The 24,391-nt window shown below is 50.2% G+C and overlaps 1 protein-coding gene across 6 annotated transcripts in view; it reads right to left on the reverse strand.

The window, feature by feature from the left end:
• The window catches only part of LOC132207015 (late histone H2B.L4-like), a 55,852-nt gene that overhangs the window by 15,839 nt on the left and 15,622 nt on the right, over positions 1 to 24,391 (reverse strand). For 4 of the 6 annotated variants that reach the window (XM_059642195.1, XM_059642193.1, XM_059642194.1 and 1 more), the window contains one exon: positions 437 to 512. The gene's annotated coding sequence lies outside the window, so the exon portion shown is untranslated. Of the gene's footprint in view, positions 1 to 436; positions 513 to 1,091; positions 1,203 to 1,345; positions 1,462 to 24,391 lie in introns of those variants that run through there. The other 2 variants (XM_059642197.1, XM_059642198.1) reach the window with 2 other exon arrangements.

The following is a 24,391-nucleotide window of genomic DNA, read 5'->3' on the forward strand; positions in this document are numbered from 1 at the left end:
GTGCTTTTCCAGAATCTTCTCTTTATTATTTGTCTTCCTCAGTCACTGATAACATGTAAAGTTTCCTTCCATGTCTGTACCCAATATCCACTCCATATATGGTTACATTGTTACAAGGACAACTTGAACTATTTACATACCTTGACTGTAACTTTAAAAATGCCCTTCCTCAACATGCATTCAATGCAGTTAGTGAGCATATATTTGTGATGAAGATTCAATTGATCCCTCTTCAAATGCTTAAAAGAGACAATGGACTTTCAAAGATGAACTTTACTGGAACTGCACCGGTTTATGGGGAAAGAGATACGTTTGTATTTTGTTGATGTTGTTTGACCCTTGGATTGAATGTATATATCTGGAATTTGAGCTCAGTGCAAGTCTCACCCCTATGACTGTGGAAAGTAAATTCTCCACTCTGACAGTGCTAACATACCTGCTGTTTGGTTGGAGCAGCTGGTAGATGCTGTACTGATGAAATATGACACAGTCTTGGCCCATCAAGTATTTGCCTGGAGGAAGAAAGAACAGAATTCTCCTGTAAATTAACATCCAACAATTTTGAAAATATTAGAACTGATCAAGGCAAAATTTAATTAATACTCACAATACTTCCTTGTTTTAAAGCCAACAATTCAAACAGAGAACACTTGGCTCGATAATTTACCTGGACTCCTCCTCATCTTTTTGTGCAAAATTCTAAAACAATTTATTAAGATACAAAAACTAACCAACACCTGTACAGTCCTTGAACTGAATGTTTACACATTTCAATACCCAGCTCCCAATACACTACCTATTTAAGGGAAGAACAACAGGCACTAAAAAAAATACGAGTGCTCTCTGATGAAGGGTTTAGGCCCGAAACGTCAGCTTTTGTGCTCCTGAGATGCTGCTTGGCCTGCTGTGTTCATCCAGCCTCACGTTTTATTATCTCGGATTCTCCAGCATCTGCAGTTCCCATTATCTCTAATACGAGTGCTGTGTTTATCCTTTACATGATTAACACGTTTGCATGGACTGTGACTTCTTTACGATTCAATGCCAATTCGCAACAAACAACGTGAAACAGAAGCTAAACGATGAATTACCATCAGCGTTCGGAGAATTAACTATCACAAGACTGACCCCCAGCAGCAGCTTCTTGCCGCTGTGTCTCCCTCAGCAGGCCCACACACAGCCCGAGAAAGGCCTCTCTCTCCCCACCCCCAGGACCAGGCCGCTCACTCCAAGTTCCGGGACCAGTTCCTGCTCCGCTCCGCCTCTTACCAACAGCCCCCGGTTCTCCCTGAACTGAGCCCGAATCAATGCCGGTCTCGGAGCCCCCTCTGTGTCCCAGACTCACATCTCGATGCGCTGCTGGAAGGAGCCTGCTGTTCCCTCGCTTCCCTGTTCGCTGGTCTCTCCATTGCGGCCTGTCTCAAACAAACCTCTCCCACTCACTGACTCAATGCTCCTCAATGGCAGCGCTGGGGGAGGACCTCACGCATGCGCTCCTCCGGTCACAACAAGCAGCTTTTTTGTTGCCTTTTGGCGGTTTTGGGAGGGGGGGCGGCGCGCAGAAACAACATCACGCATGCGCTGCACTTTACAATGCTCCCCAGAAACAAACATCATTTGGTCATTGTCAGTCGGAACTGCAGACGCTGGAGAATCTGAGATAACAAGGTTTGAGCTGGATAAACACAGCAGGCCCAGCAGCATCAGAGGAGCAGGAAGGCTGACATTCCAGGCCTCGACCCTTCTCTCTGAAATGGCTCCAGGCCCGAAACGTCAGCCTTCCTGCTTTTCTGTTGCTGTTTGACCTGCTATGTTCATCCAGCTCTACACCTTGTTAGCAATTGGTCATTTCCCTATTCCCTTCACTCTCAGTTAGAACAAAGCCACTCCGTCCATTTAATGTGCTTCACTATTCATAGAACATAGGACATAACAGCACAGTACAGGCCCTTCGGCCCTCGACGTTGTGCCGACCTGTCATACCGATTTCAAGCCCATCTCACCTACACTATTCCATGTACGTCCATATGCTTATCCAATGACGACTTAAATGTACCTAAAGTTGGCAAATCTACTACTGCTGCAGGCAAAGCGTTCCATTCCCTTACTACTCTGAGTAAAGAAACTACCTCAGAAATCTGTCCTATATCTTTCACCCCTCAATTTAAAGCTATGCCCCCTCGTGCTCACCGTCACCATCCTAGGAAAAAGGCTCTCCCTATCCACTCTACCTAACCCTCTGATTATTTTATATGTTTCAATTAAGTCACCTCTCAACCTTCTTCTCTCTAATAAAAACAGCCTCAAGTCCCTCAGCCTTTCCCCGTAAGACCTTCCCTCCATACCAGGCAACATCCCAGTAAATCTCCTCTGCACCCTTTACAAAGCTTCCACATCCTCTCTTATAATGCGGTGACCAGAACTGTACACAGTACTCCAAGTGCGGCCGCACCAGAGTTTTGTACTGCTTCACCATAACCTCTTGGTTCCGGAACTCAATCCCACTATTAATAAAAGCTAAAACACTGTATGCCGCCTTAACAGCCCTGTCAACCTGGGTGGCAACTTTCAAGGATCTGTGTACATGGACACTGAGATCTCTCTGCTCATCTACACTGCTAAGAATCTTACCATGAGGCCTGTACTTTGCCTTCTGGTTACTCCTACCAAAGTGCATCACTTCACACTTGTCTGCATTAAACTCCATTTGCCACCTCTCAGCCCAGCTGTGCAGCTTATCGATGTCTCTCTGCAACATACAGCATCCTTCGTCACTATCCACAACTCCACCGATCTTAGTGTCGTCTGCAAATTTACTAACCCATCCTTCTACGCCCTCATCCAGGTCATTTATATAAATGACAAACAGCAGTGGACCCAACACCGACCCTTGCGGTACACCACTCGTAACTGGTCTCCAGGATGAACATTTCCCATCAACTACCACGCTCTTTTCTTTCAGCAAGCCAATTTCCGATCCAAACTGCTATATCTCCCACAATTCCATTCCTCCGCATTTTGTACAATAGCCTCTTGTGGGGAACCTTATCGAATTCCTTGCTGAAATCCATATACACCACATCAACCAGTTTACACTCATCTACCTGTTTGGTCACCTTCTCAAAGAACTCAATAAGGTTTGTGAGGCACAACCTTCCCTTCACAAAACCGCGCTGACAATCCCTAATCAATTTATTCTTTTCTAGATGATTATAAATCCTATCCCTTATATTGTTTTCCAACACTTTACCAACAACTGAGGTAAGGCTCAGTGGTCTATAATTACCAGGGTTGTCTCTACTCCCCTTCTTGAACAGGGGAACCACATTTGCTATCCTCCAGTCATCTGGCACTACTCCTGTAGACAATGACGAGTTAAAGATCAATGCCAAAGGCTCGGCAATCTCCTCCCTGGCCTCCCAGAGGATCAGAGGATAAATCCCATCCGGCCCAGGGGACTTATCTATCTTCACCTTCTGAAGAATTTCTAATACCTCTTCCGTGTGAAACTCAATCCCACCTAGTCTCATAGGCTGTATCTCAGTATTCTCCTCGACAACATTGTCATTTTCTAGAGTGAACACTGTTGAAAAATATTCATTTAGCGCTTCCCCTATCTCATCTGACTCCACACACAACTTACCACTACTATCCTTGATTGGGCCTAATCTTACTTTCCTCATTCTTTTATTCCTTAAATACCTATACCTCGGCCCGAAATGTCACCTTTCCTACTTCTAAGATGCTGCTTGGCCTGCTGTGTTCATCCAGCTCCACAGCTTGTTATCTTGGATTATCCAGCATCTGCGGTTCTATTTATTGCTGATACAAACAGATCAAATTGTTACAGAGTTACAATGACCATATATGGAGTAGGTATTGAGTACAAATATGGAAGGAAACTTTTGATGTTATCAGTGACTGAGGAGGACAGAAATAATAAACAAAAACAGAATTTTCAGGTAGAGCTCAGCAGGCCTGGCAGCATCTGTGAGGAGAAATCAGAATTAATGTTTCGGATCCATGTGACCTTTGTGCAGAACAGTGGAAGTGTTTGAAAAGTTAACTATGATTTCTCTTCACATGCTGCCAGACCTGCTTTGCGTTTCCAGCCAATTCCATTTTTGTTACTGACATACAGCACCGGAAGTTTTTTTGAATTTTTATTTAGGACTAAAATAATCTTTTGATGAATACATGTCCCATACAAAGACACAGAAATTAAATAATGTGAAATACAAACGCACTTTCCCTGCCAAAGCCTGACAAGTAGAGAATGCAACATGGACTGCCAGATGCAGAATAAAACTCTGCAAATAAATAAAACAAAAAATCCTAGTACAAGGTAAAACTAAGTATCTGTGATACCATAGAACCCTAAAAAACGAAACAGCACACACTGACTCACAGGGCTAGCTTTTTAAAAAGAAAAATTAGCTTGTCTGTCCATTTCTACATGATATCTTTATCCTGATACACTATACCACAGATGGATAAATGAAAATGCCTCAGAAATACAGACCTGGTACATGTCAGCAGGAGGCCATTCAGCCCATTGTGCTTGCTCTAGAACATTTGTACTCTTTGACTGACAGAAAGCTCATAAACAACAAATGGAAATGGGATGAAAGCTCACTCTCTACACCCTCATAACTATTCTCTCAGATTGAAGCACAGTCACAGAATATCACTGGTGGCCAGAGAATAAAACCACTTTGATGCACAAGAGTAGAAATTGATTATTTTCGATTGAGAACTTCACTCACACAGTCACACAGCAAAAACTGGTATATTTGCAACAATTACTAAACTCATAAATGGACCTAACAGAAACGGAAAGGCATACATTAATAGTTGCTCTTGTTCACGTTGCAATAACTGACAAGAAGAGAATGATGATAACACACACATTCTCATTGTTCAAAACAGGAGAGGGGTTCGACAGTTAATGGGAGGGCCCTGGGAAGTGTTCCCCAACAAAGACACCAAGGTGTTTGTGTGCGTAGTTCATTGAAAGTGGAGTCGCAAGTAGATAAGGTGGTGAAGCAAGTGTTTGCCTTCATTGGTCAGTGTATTGAGAATAGGAGTTGAGATGTCACGTTGTGGCTGTACAGGAAATTTGTTGAGTCCCACTTTTACTGCTTGAAGTTGTAGCCAACCTGCCATGGGAAGGAAGTTGTTGAACTGGAGAGGGTGCAGAAAGTATTTACAAAGATGTTGCCTGGACTAGATGGTGTGAACTGTTTGGAGAGGGTGAACAGGCTCGGGCTTTCTACCCTGCAGCATCAGAGACTGAGGGGTGACCTTATAGAGGTTTATAAAATCATGCGGGGCATGGATAGGGTGAATAGCCATGGTCTTTCTTTCTTGGGTGGAGGAGCCCAAACCTTAAGGGCATGGTGAGAGGGTCAATGTTAAAAGAGACCTGAGGGAGATTTCTTTAGTGCAGAGTGTGCGGCATGTTTGGAACAAGCTGACAGAGGTACACCTTGTGGAGGGTACAATGATAAGTTTTAAACACCATTGGACGGGTAGATGAACAGGTCGACATGAGAGGGATATGTGCAAAATGCTGGCAAATGGGACGAGATCAGATTGGGATGTTAATCTATTGCAGACCAGTTGGATGAAAGGGTCTGTTCCCATTCTGTTTCACTCATGGACGCTGTGATGCTCGAACTGATTCTGTACATAAATACAGATACTGCAAGGACAAGTCAGAGTCTGGGTATCCTGCAGTGAGTGTCTGGTCTCCTGCTTCCCCAAATCCTGTCCAACATCTAATGTGATCAAGTCAGGAATGTGATAGTTTAGCCCCACTTACCCGGATGAATGCAGCTCCACAAACACACCAGAAGCAAGGTACCATCCAGGAGAGTAACACTTGATTGGCTGCACATCCGCAAACGTCCATTCCCTCAAACACCAATGCTCAAGCAGCAATGTGTACCTTCCAGAAGATGCACAGCTGGAATTCACCAACGCTCCATAGACTGTGCCTTCCAAGCCCACGACCACTTCCATCTAGATACCACTGTGACACAGGGTGCCATCCAATACTTATGTGTTGCTTCAGTGAGAATGTCCCATTTCTTTCATTTCTCTGTATGTTCTTTCAACATTGAATTAATATTTATGGGATAAAGGTCAAGGTGAATGAATACTACAGTTAACAGCTCACTTGGATCAGATATTGTCATTGTACAGTGGAGCAAATTGAATGGGCCAAATTTTAAATCTGCTGCTTTGATTCCTTGCAGGAGTGAAACTGCAGAACTTGGACAAAGACTCGGGGTGCAGTCAGAATTCAGGGCCATCGCAGTATTTCGTCAACCAGTCACCAGATCATGCGGGGAGAGGGCCACAGCCACCCCTCTTGAAGATGCAGTTACATCATTAATCTTTAGCTCAGATTGGAAAGCGAGAGTGATGATGCTCTGATTCTTGCAGTGCAATACGTTTTGTGTTACAGTAATCCAATGCAACGGGATCACTGTACCCTTCCCCTTATTCTATATGACCAATCGTTTGAAACTCCTAATTGGAGATGGACCCACCAATAGCCAGGCCAAGGTTTGACACAATCTCATAATGAGTTTTGAGAAGATTTGTAGCTCAGGTTGAGGTTCTGGATGTGAGTTGGCTCACTGAGCTGGAAGGTTAGTTTTCAGACGTTTCGTCACCCTTTTTTTATTTGAAAAAATATACTTTTTTCATAAGGTGTACAAAAAATAGAACATTTACACACCTACCCAGTCATGCAGACCGCTTTGAGTTACCCAGGGGGTACATACACCAACTAAAGGAAAAAAAACAAACAAAGAAGAAAAAAAACAAAGCAAAGAAAATACCCCGGCAGTCGTCCACCCGCACAGTCCCCGTTGGCCCCCTGACCAGTTGGGGAAGGCTCCAGCTGGGCCCAGTTACCAGATATGGCCCTTTTTACCATTCAGGATGAGGGGCTTCATACAGTGGTCTTTCCCCACCGCGCCTTGGCGGTGGCTGCCCCGAGCTTTAGAGCGTTCCTCAGCACATAGTCCTGGACCTTGGAGTGCGCCAGTCTGCAACACTCAGTCGGGGTCAGTTCTTTCAGCTGGCAGACCAGCAAGTTGCGGGCAGACTAAACAGCATCTTTCACTGCATTGATGGTCCTCTAGGCGCAGTTGATGTTGGTCTCGGTGTGCGTCTTGGGAAACCGCCCGTAGAGCACGGAGTCTCGTGTCACGGAGCTGCTCGGGACGAACCTCGACAAATACCACTGTATCCCCCTCCAGACCTCCTGTGCATAGGCACACTCCAGAAGGAGGTGATCGACAGTCTCGTCCCACCCCCACCCCCACAGCCATCTCGAGGGCAGCGTGCGGTGGTGCAGAGATTCTGGGCATGCATAAAGGATCTCACTGGCAGAGCCCCTCTCACTGCCAGCCAAGCAATGTCCTTGCGCTTGTTTGAAAGTTATGGCGATGAGGCATTCTGCCAAACGACTTTGGCAGTCTGCGTAGGGAACCACACGACGGGATCCACCCTCTCCTTTTCCCGAAGGGTCTCGAGGATACTACATTCTGACCACTGCCTGACGGCCTTGTGGTCAAAGGGGTTTCCTTTCAAAAATTTCTCCACTCAGGACAGGTGGTATGGAACGGTACAACAACTCGGAGCGTTCTGCGGCAACAAGGCCAGGCCCATCCTTCGCAACGCCAGGGGACAGGTAGAACCTCAGTAAGTAGTGACACTTGGTGTTTGCATACTGAGGATCTACGCACAGCTTGATGCAGCCGCACACAAAGGTAGCCATCAGGGCGAGGGTGGCGTTCGGTACGCCCTTTCCCCCATTTTCCAGGTCATTGTACATGGTGTCCCTGCGGACCTGGTCCATCCTCGATCCCCAAATGAAGTGGAAGATGGCCCGGGTGACCGCAGCGGCGCAGGTCCAGGGAATAGGCCAGGCCTGCGCCACATACAACAGTCCTGAAAGCCCCTCGCACCTGACAACCACGTTCTGACTCGCGATGGAGAGGGGCCGGAGCGTCCACCTGCTCAGCTTCTGCTTCAATTTGGTGATACGCTCCTCCCAAGTCTTAGTGAACGACCCAGCTCAACCAAACCAAACACCCAGCACCTTCAGGTAGTCTGTCCTGACGGTGAAGGGGATGAAGGAGCGGTCGTCCCAGTTCCCGAAGAACATGACCTCGCTCTTACCCCTATTGACTTTGGCACCCGAGGCCAGTTCAAACTGGCCGCAGATGTCCAACAGCCTACCCCACCAACCGACGATCAGTGCAGAAGATGGCGACATCGTCCATGTACAGGGAGGTCTTGACCTGAAGGCCTCCGCTGCCTAGGATAGTCATGCCCTTCAGGCTCACGTCCTTCCTGATGGATGCGGCGAAGGGCTCCACACAGCACACGAACAAGGCAGGCGAGAGCGGGCAGCCCTGCCTGGCTCTAGATCTGACGGGAAAACTGTCCGATTCCCACCCATTGATCAAGACTGTGCTAACAATGTTGGTGTAGAGCAGCCGGATCCAATTGCGGATGCCCTCCCCGAACCCCAATTTGGAGAGCATGTCCCTCATGTAAGCATGAGAGACCCTGTCGAAGGCTGTCTCCTGGTCCAGGCTGACAAGGCAGGTGTCCACCCTCCTGTCCTGCACGTAGGCGATCATGACACTGATCAGCGCGACGCTTTCAGCGATCTTCCTGCCCGGCACAGGACAGGTTTGGTCAGGGTGAATCGCCGACTCCAGGACAGACCTGACCCGGTTGGCTATGACCTTAGCCAGGATTTTGAAGTCCACGTTCAATAATGAAATGGGACGCCAATTCTTAATTTCTTCCCTCTCCCCCTTCCTCTTGTAAATGAGGGTGATGATGCCCTTCGTCATGGACTTGCACATTTCCCCTGCCCGAAGCGCACTATCGTACACCTCCAGCAGGTCCTGGCCGACCAGGTCCCACAGAGCGGAATACAGCACGACCAGAAAGCGGTTGCTCCCAGGAGTCTTATTTCTCTCCAAGGACTTGAGGGCTCTGGTCAGCTCGTCCAGGGATATTGGCCCGTCCAGCCACTCCCTTGTGCTGTTGTCCAAGATCTTCGTGATAGACGACAGGAACAACGCAGCGGCTGTGCTGTCCTTGGGCTTCGCGTCCTACAGTCTGGCATAGAAGGATCTGCTGATCCTTAAAATGTCGGGACGAGATGACGTCACCGAGCCATCATCCTCCTTCAGCCGGCTTAGCACTGAGCTCTCTTTGTGCACCTTCTGAAAGAAGAAATGCGAGCACATCTCGTCCTGCTCCACGGAGCGGACCCTGGACCGGAAGATTATCCTGGAGGCCTCCGCGCCGAACAGCGAGGCTTGCTGGCCCCACACCTCACGGAGGTCCTCCGTGACATCGACCCCCATCGACTTCTGCATCCTTTTCTGGAGTCGCTACAGCTTTCCCTGCCTCTCTCTTGCCATCCGGACACCCTTGAGGACAAAGAACCTCTTGATGTTCTCCTTCACTGTCTCCCACCAGTCGCCCGGAGACTCAGAGGGGTTTCACGGTTCTCTAACCAGCGTATTCCTCGACGTTCTCTGGGGTCAGAGTTGTGTTGACCTTCCACGTCCCCTTGCCGGCCTGCTGGTCATCCTGTAAGTGACAGTCGGCCAGCAGGAGGCAGTGGTGAGAAGAACACCGGCTCAACACCGGTGGACCTGAGCGAGAACGCCCGTGACACAAACAGGAAGTCTATCCTTGAGCGGATACACCTGGTCGCGGCCAGACGGGTCTATCTCCGCTGCGCTCCGTCTGCAGCGGTGCTGAATATGCCGAGCCGCTTGGCGTCCTTCACCGTGCCCATCGTGAATCTGGATGTGACGTCCAGTTGACTCCCCCCCACACACTGTGCCCACGCTGGATCTTCCATCTGCATCGATGATGCAGTTGAAGTCTCCGCCTAGGATGACCGGCCTGGACGTAGCCAGCAGGGATGGAAGCCGTTGCAGGACGGGAAACCGCTCACTCCGTACCGCTGGGGCGTACACGTTGATCAGCCTCAGGGGAGCGTTCCTGTCGCTGACATCAACCACACGGAGGTGCCACCCCCACCACCTCCTGAACTTGAGAGATGGTGAAGTTGCGCCCCCGCAGCAGAATAGCCAGGCCCGAGGAGCGACAGTCATTACCCCCCCGACTAGATTGAAGGCCCACAGGTCCAGGCGCCCGACCATTTCCAGTACCTGCTGAGGTGCGGTATCCCGCACTCCTGCAGAAACAGGAGGTCTGCCTTGACTGTGGTCAGGTAGGCCAACGTGGACACACATCTTGTGGTGGAATTGACGCTGCGCACATTAATGCTCGCAACTCGTACCCCCATTGTGGGCAGTGACCGCATTACCCACCCCAAGTCCAAGGTTCAGCAAGCCATCTGTCCCTTCATGCCCATTGCCCGGGCGAACTGCTGGACGCTCTCTGGGCTCAGGAAACCGTCTTCGCTGCCTTCTGGGTGGCGTCCCCCTATCGGGGGTACAGAGGCAGGAGAGTCCGGCTCTGGGTCAGGCTGCCGACACGCTGTTTCCTGCTTCCTGCCTGAAGGTTCTGCAGCGGCCTCCAGGGCCCCAGCAGAGCGTGGCTGTGTGTCGGACGGAGCCTCAGGACACCTCCCGTTACCAGGAATCGGGGTGCTGCTTTCCTTCTCCCTTGATCTTTAGCATCTGCTTTGGGCGGGCCTCCTCTGAATCCCCCTCGTCAGAAGAGTTCTTATAGTCCGCCTGTAGTTGCCTCTTTCTGCCTGATGTTTGCAGAGCCGGGGCCCTCGCCAACCCTTCCTCCTCACCTGGGTCCACTCCCCTGGGTCACCTGTCACCTCCTCCATTGACTCCGGGTTGTTGCAGGGGAGCCGAGCCTGCAGGGGCGCTTTGCTGGCCTCTGGTCCATCCTGCAGGGCTGGGCCCTCCTGCTCGTTAGGGTGTCCTTGCAGGGCCCTGGTGCCTTCCTCTCCTCTGTGGGGGCTTGCCCCACATCGGCCCTGCCAGAAACCCGGGTGTAGGTGGTCCCCCGCCGCAGGCATGCCCGATAGAGCCGGCCCGCTTCCCCACTAAGGTTTCAGCTTTTTTTCTTGTGGGCAATCCTTTGCAAGGTGTCCCTCCTCCCTGCAGTTCCTGCAGATGGTGGCTTTGCAGTCGGCCACCACGTGACCTGACCTACCATAGGCATGGCAGACTCTGGGTTGCCCTGCGTATGTCAGGTAGCCCTTGCTCCTGCCGATCGCGAAGCTGGACAGTGGGTGTACGATGTTCCCGTCCACGCCTGTCCTCAGCGTCACCTTGACCTGCCTCTTACTTGCCCAGATCCCAAAGGAGTCCATGATGTTGGTGAGGTCCCCTTCCACCTTCACGTACCTTCCAAGGAAGGTCAGGACATCAACAGCTGGCACATGCGGGTTGTACGTGTGTACAGTCACCATACGGCTCCTCTGCGCCGGCATCACGAACAGCGGGACAGCAGTCAGCACAGAGAGGGGGCCCTCACCTCCATTCTCCTTGAAAACCTGCAGGAAGCACTCGCAAAGCTTGGCACTCCTGAAGGTTACATCGTAAAAACCACCTCCGGGGAAACCCTGCAGGCAGCAAATGTCCGGTGCAGCGAACCCACAACAGTCCAACAGGACCCTCTTCATGAAGAAGGTGCGGTCCACAGGTGCAACTTCATCCACCTTCTTCACAGAAACACGGATGATGTTCTGGACCCCCTGACCTGGGGCACAAGCACTCGCCGCAGCCATCGTTGCAGGTTGGCTGCTCCTCTGAACCAGCGTTAGGCTGAAGCCAGCATTAAGATCCATCGGTTGCAAGGGTGCACAGCCAACGAGACGTCTTCCTTCCACCTCCAACACAGTCGCGCTCTCCTCTACTCGGTCCACAAAAGAGTGGGTCTTTATTTTGCCCTGGATGTAAGCTGGTTCACTGAGCGGGAAGGTTCATTCCCAGATGTTTTGTCACCATTCTAGGTAACATCATCAGTGAGCCTCCGGTGAAGCACTGGTGTTATTTCCCGCTTTCTATTTATCTGTTTACGTTTAGGCTGCGTTTGTTTGGATTGAGTTGCATTGGTTTGGAGCCTATCTACCATCCCCTGAGAAAAAGAACAGGATATGACATCACCAATGCAGGAGATGACATCAGCAACCCAAGGAAACCCAGACAGACAAATAGAAAGCGGGAAATCACACCAGCGCTTCACTGGAGGCTCACTGATGATGTTACCTAGAATGGTGACAAAACATTTGGGAACGAACCTTCCCGCTCAGTGAACCAGCTTACATCCGGGGCAAAATAAAGACCCACTCTTTTGTGGACCGAGTAGAGGAGAGCGCGACTGTGTTGGAGGTGGAAGGAAGATGTCTCGTTGGCTGTGCACCCTTGCAACTGGTGGATCTTAATGCTGGCTTCGGCCTAACGCTGGTTCAGGGGAGCAGCCAACCTGCAACGATGGCTGCGGCGAGTGCTTGTGCCCCAGGTCAGGGGGTCTGGAACACCATCCGTGCTTCTGTGAAGAAGGTGGATGAAGGTGCACCTGTGGACCGCACCTTCTTCATGAAGAGGGTCCTGTTGGACTGTTCTGGGTTCGCTGCTGCGGACATTTACTGCCTGCAGGGTTTCCCCGGAGGAGGTTTTTACGATGTAACCTTCAGGAGTGCCAAGCTTTGCGAGCGCTTCCTGGAGGTTTTCAAGGAGAATGGAGGTGAGCGCCCCCTCTCTGTACTGACTGCTGTCCCGCTGTTCGTGATGCCGGCGCAGAGGAGCCGTATGGTGACTGTACACATGTACAACCCGCATGTGCCAGCTGTTGATGTCCTGACCTTCCTTGGAAGGTACGTGAAGGTGGAAGGGGACCTCACCAACATCATGGACCCCTTTGGGATCTGGACCAGTAAGAGGCAGGTCAAGGTGACGCTGAGGACAGGTGTGGATGGGAACATCATACACCCACCGTCCAGCTTCGCGATCGGCGGGAGCAAGGTCTACCTGACCTACGCAGGGCAACCTAAAGTCTGCCATGCCTGTGGTAGGTCAGGTCACGTGGCTGCCGACTGCAAAGCCACCATCTGCAAGAACTGCAGGGAGGAGGGACACCTTACAAAGGATTGCCCACAAGAAAAAAGCTGCAACCTTTGTGGGGAAGCGGGCCAGCACTATAGGGAATGCCTGTGGCGGGGGACCACCTACGCCCAGGTCGCCGGCAGGGGCATTGCAGGGCAAGCCCCCCACTCCCCACGCCCCTGGAGGAGAGGAAGGCACCAGGGCCCTGCAAGGCACCCACCCCCCTCCAAATGTGCAGGAGGGCCAGGCCGTGCAGGAGGGCCCAGCCCCGCAGGACGGACCCGAGGCCAGTAAAGCGCCCCTGCAGACACCGCCCCACCCCCACCCCGACCCCGACAACCCGGAGTCGATGGAGGAGGCGTCAGGTGATCCAGGGATGGGCGACGGTCCGGAAAGCAAGGAGGAGGGTGCGCCTGCAGGCCCAGTCACCGCAACCATCAGGCGGTAAGAGACAGCTGCAGGGGGGCTATAAGAGCTCCTCTGATGAGGGAGATTCGGAGGCGGCCCGCCCAAAGCAGAAGCTATAGATCTCAAGGGAGAAGGAAAGCAGCACCCCGCTTCCAGGTGACGGGAGGCGTCCTGAGGCTCTCTCCGACACCCAGCCACGTGCCGCTGGCGCCCTGGAGGGCCCCCTGGAATTTTCAGGTGGGAAGGAGGAAACAGCATGTCCCCAGCCTGATCCAGAGCCAGACTCTCCTGCCTCCCAACCCCCGCCGGGTGGATGCCACCCAGAAGGCAGCACACACGGATTCCTGAGCCTGGAGATCGTCCAGCAGTTATCCCGGGCAATGGGCATGAAGGGACAGATGGATGGGCTGGACCTTGAACTTGGGGAGGGTACTGTGGTCACTGCCCACAATGGGGGTATGAGTTGCGAGCATTAATGTGCGCAGCGTCAAGTCCACCGCAAGATGTGTGTCCATGTTGGCCTACCTGACTACAGTCAAGGCGGACCTCCTGTTTCTGCAGGACTGTGGGACACCGCACCTCAGCAGGCACGGGGAAATGGTCCAGCGCCTGGACCTGTGGGCCTTCGATCTGGTCGGGTGGTAACGACTGTCGCTCCTCGGGCCTGGCTATTCTGCTGCAGGGGCGCAACTTCGCCATCTCTCAAGTTCAGGAGGTGGTGGGGGGTCGCCACCTAGTGGTTGATGTCACCTACAGGAACGCTCTCCGGAGGCTGATCAATGTGTACGCCCCAGCGGTACGGAGTGAGCGGTTGGCCGTCCTGCAGCGGCTTCCACCCCTGCTGGCTACGTCCAGGCCGGTCATCCTAGGCGGAGACTTCAACTGCATCATTGATGCAGATGGAAGATCCGGTGTGGGGATAGCGGGTGGGGGGAGTCAACTGGTCGTCATGTCCAGATTCCTGATGGGCACGATGAATGACGCCAATCTGCTCGACGTCTTCTGCACCCCTGCTGACGGAGCCCAGCGGAGATGCACCTGGTCACGGCCAGACGGCTCTATCCGCTCAAGGATAGACTTCCTGTTTGTGTCACGGGCGTTCTCGCTCAGGTCCACCGGCGTCGAGCCGGTGTTCTTCTCTGACCACTGCCTCCTGCTGGCCGACTGTCACTTACAGGATGACCAGCAGGCCGGCAAGGGAACATGGAAGCTCAACACGACTCTGTTGACCCCAGAGAATGTCAAGGAGCTTAAGAGGGAGTACGCCAGTTGGAGAACCGTGAAACCCCTCTTTGAGACTCCGGGCAACTGGTGGGAGACAGTGAAGGAGAACATCAAGAGGTTCTTTGTCCTCAAGGGTGTTCGGAAGGCGAGAGAGAGGCGGGGAAAGCTGTCGCTACTCCAGAAAAGGGTGCAGAACTTGCTCCTTCTGCAGTCGATGGCGGTCGAAGTCATGGAGGACCTCCGAGGTGAGGGGCCAGCAAGTCTCGCTCTTCGCCGTGGAGGCCTCCAGGATAATCTTCCGGTCCAGGGTCTGCTCCGTGGAGCAGGACGAGACGTGCTCGCATTTCTTCTTTCAGAAGGTGCACCAGGAAAGCTCTGTGCTCAGCCGGCTGAAGGAGGATGATGGCTCGGTGACGTCGTTCTCGGCCCGACATTTTGAGGATCAGCAGATCCTTCTATGCCGGACTGTACGACGTGAAGCCGACAGACAGCACGGCCTCCAAGTCGTTCCTGTGATATATCACAGAGGCCTTAGACAACGGCACGACGGAGTGGCTGGACCAGCCGATATCCCTGGATGAGCTGACTAGAGTCCTCAATTCCTTGTTGTGGAATAAGACTCCTGGGAGCAACGGCTTACCGATCGAGCTGTATTCCGCTCTGTGGGACCTGGTCGGCCAGGACCTGCTGGAGGTGTACGATAGTGCGCTTCGGGCAGGGGCAATGTGCAAGTCCATGACGAAGGCATCATCACCCTCATTTACAAGAGGAAGGGGGAGAGGGAAGAAATTAAGAATTGGCGTCCCATTTCATTATTGAACGTGGACTACAAAATCCTGGCCAAGGCCATAGCCAACCGGGCCAGGTCTGTCCTGGAGTCGGCGATTCACCCTGACCAAACCTGTGCTGTGCCGGGCAGGAAGATCGCTGAAAGCGTCGCGCTGATCAGGGATATGATCGCCTACGTGCAGGACAGGAGGGTGGACACCTGCCTTGTCAGCTTGGACCAGGAGAAGACCTTCGACAGGGTCTCTCATGCTTACATGAGGGACATGCTCTCCAAATTGAGGTTCGGGGAGGGCATCCGCAATTGGATCCGGCTGCTCTACACCAACATCTTTAGCCGAGTCTTGATCAATGGGTGGGAATCAGACAGTTTTCCCGTCAGATCTGGAGTCAGGCAGGGCTGCCCGCTCTCTCCTGCCTTTTTCGTGCGCAGTATTGGGCTCTTGGCCACATCAGGGAGGACATGAGCCTGAAGGGCGTGACTATCCCAGGCAGCGGAGGCCTTCAGGTCAAAACCTCCCTGTACATGGACGATGTCGCCGTCTTCTGCACCGATCTTCGGTCGGTGAGTACGCTGTTGGACATCTGCGGCCAGTTTGAACTGGCCTCGGGTGTCAAAGTCAATAGGGGTAAGAGCGTGGCCATGTTCTTCCGGAACTGGGACGACCGCTCCTTCGTCCCCTTCACCGTCAGGACAGACTACTTGAAGGTGCTGGGTGTTTGGTTCGGTGGAGGTGAGGTGTGCACTAAGACTTGGGAGGAGCATATCACCAAAGCAGAAGATTTGAATGGAGCTGTTTTTGTAAGGTGTGTTCAGGAGGGTTTCCTAACGCAGTACGTTGACAGGCCGACGAGGGGAGAGGCCATTCTAGACTTGGTGCTCGGAAACGAGCCGGGGCAGGTATCAGATCTTGTGGTGGGAGAGCATTTTGGTGATAGTGACCATAACACTCTCTCATTCTACATAGCTATGGAGAAGGAGAGGATTAGGCAGAATGGGAGGATATTTAATTGGGGAAGAGGAAACTATGATGCGATTAGACATGAGTTAGGAAGCATGGACTGGGAGCAGTTGTTCCATGGTAAGGGAACTATAGACATGTGGAGATGGTTTAAGGAACAGTTGTTGGGAGTGATGAGTAAATATGTCCCTCTGAGACAGGCAAGACGGGGTAAGATAAAGGAACCTTGGATGACGAGAGCGGTGGAGCTTCTAGTGAAAAGGAAGAAGGTAGCTTACATAAGGTGGAGGAAGCTAGGGTCAAGTTCAGCTAGAGAGGATTACATGCAGGCAAGGAAGGAGCTCAAAAATGGTCTGAGGAGAGCCAGGAGGGGGCACGAGAAAGGCTTGGCAGAAGGAATCCGGGAAAACACAAAGGCATTTTACACTTACGTGAGGAATAAGAGAATGGTCAAAGAAAGAGTAGGGCCGATCAGGGATAGCATAGGGAACTTGTGTGTGGAGCCTGAGGAGGTAGGGGAAGCCCTAAATGAGTTTTTTGCTTCTGTCTTTACGAAAGAAACGACCTGTGTAGTGAATGAAACCTTTGAAGAGCAGGTGTGCATGCTGGAATGGATAGAGATAGAGGAAGCTGATGTACTGAAAATTTTGTCAAACATTAAGATTGACAAGTCGCCAGGCCCGGATCAGATTTGTCCTCGGCTGCTTTGGGAAGCGAGAAATGCAATTGCTTCGCCACTTGCGAAGATCTTTGCATCCTCGCTCTCCACTGGAGTCGTACCTGAGGACTGGAGAGAGGCAAATGTAATTCCTCTCTTCAAGAAAGGAAATAGGGAAATCCCCGGCAATTATAGACCGGTAAGTCTCACGTCTGTCGTCTGCAAGGTGTTAGAAAGGATTCTGAGGGATAAGATTTATGACCATCTGGAAGAGCATGGCTTGATCAAATACAGTCAACACGGCTTTGTGAGGGGTAGGTCATGCCTTACAAACCTTATCGAGTTTTTTGAGGATGTGACTAGTAAGGTTGATGAGGGTCAAGCTGTGGATGTGGTGTATATGGACTTCAGTAAGGCATTTGATAAGGTTCCCCATGGAAGGCTCATTCAGAAGGTCAGGAGGAATGGGATACAGGGGAACTTAGCTGCTTGGATACAGAATTGGCTGGCCAACAGAAGACAGCGAGTGGTAGTAGAAGGAAAATATTCTGCCTGGAAGTCAGTGGTGAGTGGGGTTCCACAGGGCTCTGTCCTTGGGCCTCTACTGTTTGTAATTTTTATTAATGACTTGGACGAGGGAATTGAAGGATGGGTCAGCAAGTTTGCAGACGACACAAAGGTCGGAGGTGTCGTTGACAGTGTAGAGGGCTGTTGTAGGCTGCAGCGGGACATTGACAGGATGCAGAGATGGGCTGAGAGGTGGCAGATGGAGTTCAACCTGGATAAATGCGAGGTGATGCATTTTGGAAGGTCAAATTTGAAAGCTGAGTACAGGATTAAGGATAGGATTCTTGGCAGCGTGGAGGAACAGAGGGATCTTGGTGTGCAGATACATAGATCCCTTAAAATGGCCACCCAAGTGGACAGGGTTGTTAAGAAAGCATATGGTGTTTTGGCTTTCATAAACAGGGGGATTGAGTTTAAGAGTCGTGAGATCTTGTTGCAGCTCTATAAAACTTTGGTTAGACCGCACTTGGAATACTGCGTCCAGTTCTGGGCGCCCTATTATAGGAAAGATGTGGATGCTTTGGAGAGGGTTCAGAGGAGGTTTACCAGGATGCTGCCTGGACTGGAGGGCTTATCTTATGAAGAGAGGTTGACTGAGCTCGGTCTCTTTTCATTGGAGAAAAGGAGGAGGAGAGGGGACCTAATTGAGGTATACAAGATAATGAGAGGCATAGATAGAGTCGATAGCCAGAGACTATTTCCCAGGGCAGAAATGGCTAGCACGAGGGGTCATAGTTTTAAGCTGGTTGGTGGAAAGTATAGAGGGGATGTCAGAGGCAGGTTCTTTACGCAGAGAGTTGTGAGAGCATGGAATGCGTTGCCAGCAGCAGTTGTGGAAGCAAGGTCATTGGGGTCATTTAAGAGACTGCTGGACATGCATATGGTCACAGAAATTTGAGGGTGCATCCATGAGGATCAATGGTCGGCACAACATTGTGGGCTGAAGGGCCTGTTCTGTGCTGTACTGTTCTATGTTCTATGTTCTATGTTCTAAACTGAAGCAGAAGCTGGACAGGTGGACGCTCCGGTCCCCCTCCATCGCGGGTAAGAACCTGTTTGTCAGGTGCGAGGGGCTTTCGGTACTGTTCTGTGTGGCGCAGGCCTGGTCTATTCTCTGGACCTGCGCCGCTGCAGTCACCCGGGCCGTCTTCCACTTCATTTGGGGGTCGAGGCTGGATGGACCAGGTCCGCAGCGACACCATGTACAAAGACCTGGAAAACAGGGGAAAGGGTGTACCGAACGCCACCCTCGCCCTGATGGCTACCTTTGTGTGTGGCTGCATCAAGCTGTGCGTAGATCCTCAGTCCGCAAACACCAAGTGTCACTGCATACCAAGGTTCTACCTGTCCCCTGTGTTGCGATGGATGGGCCTGGCTTCGTTGCCGCAGAACGCTCTGCGTAGTTGGACCGTCCCGTACCACCTGTCCTTCGTGGAGAAATTTTTGAAACACCTTTGACCACAAGGCCGCCAGGCAGTGGTCAGCACGTAATATCCTCGAGACCCTTCGGGAAAAGGAGAATGTGGATCCCGTCGTGTCGTTGCCCACGCAGACTGCCAAAGTCGTTCAGCAGAATGCGTCATCACCAGAATTTTTAAACAAGCACAAGGACATTGCTTGGCTGGCGGTGAGAGGGGCTCTGCCGTGCAGGACCTTGTCAAAGGCCTTACTAAAGTCCATACAGAGTACATCCACTGCCCTCCACTTGGTTCCCTCTTTGAAAAGCTCAAAAATTTGTCAGATGTGCCTTCCCACACACAAATCCGTGATGACTATCCATAATCATACCTTGACTGTGTTCATTGATCCTGTCACTCGGTATCCTCTCCAATAACTTGCTTACTGCTGATGTTCGGCTCACTGGCTGGAAGTTCCCTGGCTTGTCTTAGCTCCATCTCTTAAACAATGGAAAACATTAGCCACCCTCCAGTATCCAGAACTTCACCAGTGGCTTAAAATGAGGCTAAAATCTCAGCAAGGGAAGGGCCTCTGCAATTTCTTTCTGAGCTCCCCACAAAATCTGAGGATGGACTTTATCAGGCCTTGGGAATTCATCCATCTTAAATATGATCTAAGGCTGCAAACACTCACTCTCTGGTCATATATGTGCGGTACAAAATATCTCCACTTCCTTCCCTTATTTCCTCCGTATCCATGATTCTCTCCTCAGCAAACACTGAGGAGAAATATTCGTTAAAAATCCTCCCCTTCTGCTGTGGCTTCACACATGGACTACCAACCTGATCTTTAAGGGGACCTCCTTTCCCCAGCCAAGCTTTTAGTCTTAATATAGCCATGGACCCTCTATAACCTTTTCTGCCAGATCCATTTCATGCCATCTTTTGCTCTTCTGATTTCCCTCTGATGTGTGCTTCTCCACTCTTTATAGTTATCTACAGATTCACTTGAGCCTGATAGTTTAAACCCAATGTATGCCTTCTTCCCTTTCCTAACCAGATCCTCAATGTCCCTTGATATTTCAGGTCATCTGCCTCTATCATTTCTGTTGTCTGAAAGTGTGACATTATTAGTCTGTTCCTTTCAATCTGTGCTCTGTGAAAGTGTGGGTGTAGTTCTCAATCCATGCCTGACAGTTTCTCCAAGAAAATGCATGAGTGTTGTTACTCGTACCTAAATGTCCATTCGGTGGTATCAATGTAAGAGTGCAGGCAGTACTCTGGACCTGCCAATTTCTGCTCTGTCAATACGTGAGTTTAGTTTCCGTTCGGCAGATGTGAGAATGTAGTTATCACACTGTACCTGGGAGACTTTTGTTCTGTGACTATTTGAGTTCAGGTGTCACGCAGTACCTGCCAGTTTTTGTAGTTTGTGAAGACGAGAGTGTGGTTTTAAATCTGTGACTGTCAGTTTCTCCTAAGTCAGTTTGTTTGTACAATTATCAGCACATTCCTGAAAGATTCTGCTGCATGAACGTGTAATTGTAGTTATCATTCTGTCCATATCTGTCTTTGCCTCGTGAATGTGTGAGTGTATGTGCTATTTTTTCCCTATCAGTCTCCTGTCACGTGAAAATGGGTGTTTAGTTATCAATTTATTTTCATATGTGCTCTGCGAATGTTTGGCAGCAGTTATCACTCTGTATCTGTCAGGTTCTGCTTGATGAATAAATTTTAAGTCTATCCATGAGTTTCTGTTATAAGAATGTGAGAGTTTAGTTGTCACTCTATTTCTGCCAGGGTCTGCGATGTGAATGTCTGAATGCTTTTATCAGTTCTTTCCCTGTCAGTTTCTGTGACTGTGGATGCGAGAGTGTGGTTGTCAATTTGTCCCTGCCATTTTCTGGTATGTGATTATGAGAGTTTGAATATTAAACAGTGCTGGTCAGCTTCTGATGTGTCAACATTTGAGTGCAGTTATCAATCTGTTCCTGACAGTTTCTGCTATGCAATAGGTGGGATTGAAGCTATCTGTTTGTCATTGTCAGTATTTACAGTGTGAATGTATGAGTGTAGTTATCTATCTGTACACGTTAGATGCAGCTGACAAGATAATGTGAATGCAGTTTCCAATCTATGCCAGTCAGTTTCTGCTATGTTAAAATATGAGTTTAGTTATCAATCTGTGCCTGTGAGTTCCTGTTCTGTGAATGTATGACTGTAATTATCAGTCTCTTGCTCAAAGATTTCTCAATGTGAAGATGTGAGTTTAGTTATCGATCTGTACACTGGACCTGAAATGTTAACTCTATTTTCTCCCTCACAGATGCTGCCAGACCTGCTGAGCTTTTCCAGAGCTTGGTTTTTGTTCCCGATTTACAGCATCCGCAAATAACAAGGTGTGGGGCTGGATGAACACAGCAGGCCAAGCAGCATCTTAGGAGCATGAAAGCTGACATCTCGGGCCTAGACCCTTCATCAGAAAAAGGGGGAGAGGGAGAAGGATTCTGAAAGAGATAGGGAGACAGAGGGGGAGGTGGACTGAAGATGGACAGAGGAGAAGATAGGTGGAGAGGAGAGTATGGGTGGGGAGGTAGGGAGGGGATAGGTCAGTCTGAGGAGGACGGACATGTCAAGGGGGTGGGATGAGGTTAGGAGGTAGGAAATGGAGGTTCGGCATGAGGTAGGAGGAGGGAATAGGTGAGAGGAAGAACAGGTTCGGCAGGCGGGGATGAGCTGGGCTGGTTTGGGATGTAGTGGGGGGGAGGGGAGATTTTGCAGCTCGTGAAATCCACATTGATACCATTAGGCTGCAGGGTTCCCAAGCGGAGTATGAGTTGCTGTTCCTGCAACCTACGCATCGTTATGGCACTGCAGGATGCCCAGGATGGACGTGTTGTCTAAGGATTGGGATGGGGAGTTGAAATGGTTTGCGACTGGGAGGTCCAGTTGTTATTGGCAAACCGAGTGTAGGTGTTCTGCAAAGCGGCCACCAAGCCTCCGCTTGGTTTCCCCAATGTGGAGGTAGCCACAACGGGTACAGCGGATGCAGTATACCACATTGACGGATGGGCAGGTGAACATCTGTTTGATGCGGAAGGTCATCTTGGGGCCTGGGATGCGGGTGAGGGAGGATGTGTGGGGGCAAGTGTAGCACTTCCTGCGGTTGCAGGGGAAAGTGCCAGGTCTGGTGGGGTTGGAGGAGAGTGTGGAGCAGACAAGGGAGTCGCGGAGAGTGGTCTCTCCGGATGGCAGACAAGGGTGGGGAAGGAAAAATGTCTTTGGTGGTGGGGTCGAATCGTAGATGGTGCAAGTGTCAGTGGATGATGTATTGTATCCAGACGTTGGTGGGGTGGTAAGTGAGGACGAAGGGGGATTCTCTTTTGGCAATTATTGCGGGGGCAGGGTGAGGCTATGAGGTCATTCTCGACCACTGCGGGGGGAGCATCCGTAGTTCTTTCCATTTTTATTTTGTCCATTTAAGCTGTGTGAAACGGAGAGTGAGGGTATCTAAATGGGCCTTTCAGTTTCTGCTTTGTGAATGTCTGAGAGCAGATTTACTTTGCAGCTGTCAGTTTCTGCTCTGTGAATGTGAGAGGGTATGTTGTCAACCTCGTCGTCACAATTTGTGCTGCGTGAATGAATGCAGTTATCTGTCTGTCTCTGCCACTTTCTGTTGTGTCAATGTGAGAGTGCAGGAATCAATCTGTACCACTCAGTTAATGCAATTGGAATGAGAGAGTGTAGGGATCACCCTATACATGTCAGTGTTATCATCAACCTGTTCCTGTCAGTTTCTGCTCTCTGGGTACCTGAGTATAGATGTCATTCTCTTTCAGTCAGTTTCTACTCAGTGAATATGTGTCTGAAATTATCAGTCTATCCATGACACTGTTTTGCTGTGTGAATGTTTAGACAATAGACGATAGGTGCAGGAGTAGGCCATTCGGCCCTTCAAGCTAATACCACCATTCATTATGATCATGGCTGATCATCCACAATCAGTATGCTGTTCCTGCCTTATCCCCATAATCCTTAATTCCACTATCTTTAAGAGCTCTATCTGTCCCTTTCATGAAACTATCCAGAGACTTGGCCTCCACTGCCTTCTGGGGCAGAGCATTCCATACATCCACCACTTTCTGGGTGAAGACATTTCTCCTCAACTCTGTTCTAAATGGCCGACCTCTTATTTTAAAACTATGTCCTCTGGTTCTGGACTCCCCCATCAACGGAAACATGTTTCCTGCCTCCAGAGTGTCCAAACCCTTAATAATTTTATACATCTCACTCAGATTCCCTCTCATCCTCCTAAACTCAAGTGTACACAAGCCCAGTCACTCCAATCTTTCAACATATGATAGTCCTGCCATTCTGGGAATTAACCTTGTGAACCTACGCTGCACTCCCTCAATAGCCAGAATGTCCTTCCTCAAATTTGGAGACCAAAACTGCACACAATACTCCAGGTGCGGTCTCACCAGGGCCCTGTACAGCTGCAGAAGGACCTCTTTGCTTCTATACTCAATTCCTCTTGTTATGAAGGCCAGCATGCTATTAGCTTTCTTCACTACCTGCTGCACCTGCATGCTTGCTTTCATTGACTGATGCACAAGAACACCTAGATCTCGTTGAACTTCCCCTTTACCGAACTTGACTCCATTTAGATTGTAATCTGTCTTTCTGTTCTTGCCACCAAAGTGGATAACCACACATTTATCCACATAAAACTGCATCTGCCATGCATCCGTCCACTCACCTAGCCTGTCCAAGTCACCTGTATTCTAATAACATCTTCCTCACATTTCATCCTGCCACCCAGCTTTGTGTCATCAGAAAATTTGCTAATATTACTTTTAATGCCTTCATCTGTATCATTAATGTATATTGTAAATAGCTGCGGTCCCAGCACCGAACCTTGTGGAACGCCGCTGGTCACTGCCTGCCATTCCGAAAGGGACACGTTTATCACTACTCTTTGCTTCCTGTCAGCCAGCCAATTTTCAATCCAAGCCAGTATTTTGCCCCCAATACCATGTGCCCGAATTCTGCTCACTAATCTCCTGTGTGGGACTTTATCAAAGGCCTTCTGAAAGAGCAGGTACACTACATCCACTGGCTCTCCCTTGTCCATCTTCATAGTTATATCCTCAAAAAAGTCCAGAAGATCAGTCAAACATGATTTCCCCCTTTGTAAATCCATGCTGACTCTGCCCTGTCCTGTTACTGCTATCCAAATAATTCGTAATTTCTTCCTTAATAATTGACGTCAGCATCTTTCCCACCACTGACTTCAGGCTA

This window comes from Stegostoma tigrinum, chromosome 44 (genome assembly GCF_030684315.1).
Source record: "Stegostoma tigrinum isolate sSteTig4 chromosome 44, sSteTig4.hap1, whole genome shotgun sequence".
NCBI classification, from domain to species: Eukaryota; Metazoa; Chordata; class Chondrichthyes; order Orectolobiformes; family Stegostomatidae; genus Stegostoma; species Stegostoma tigrinum.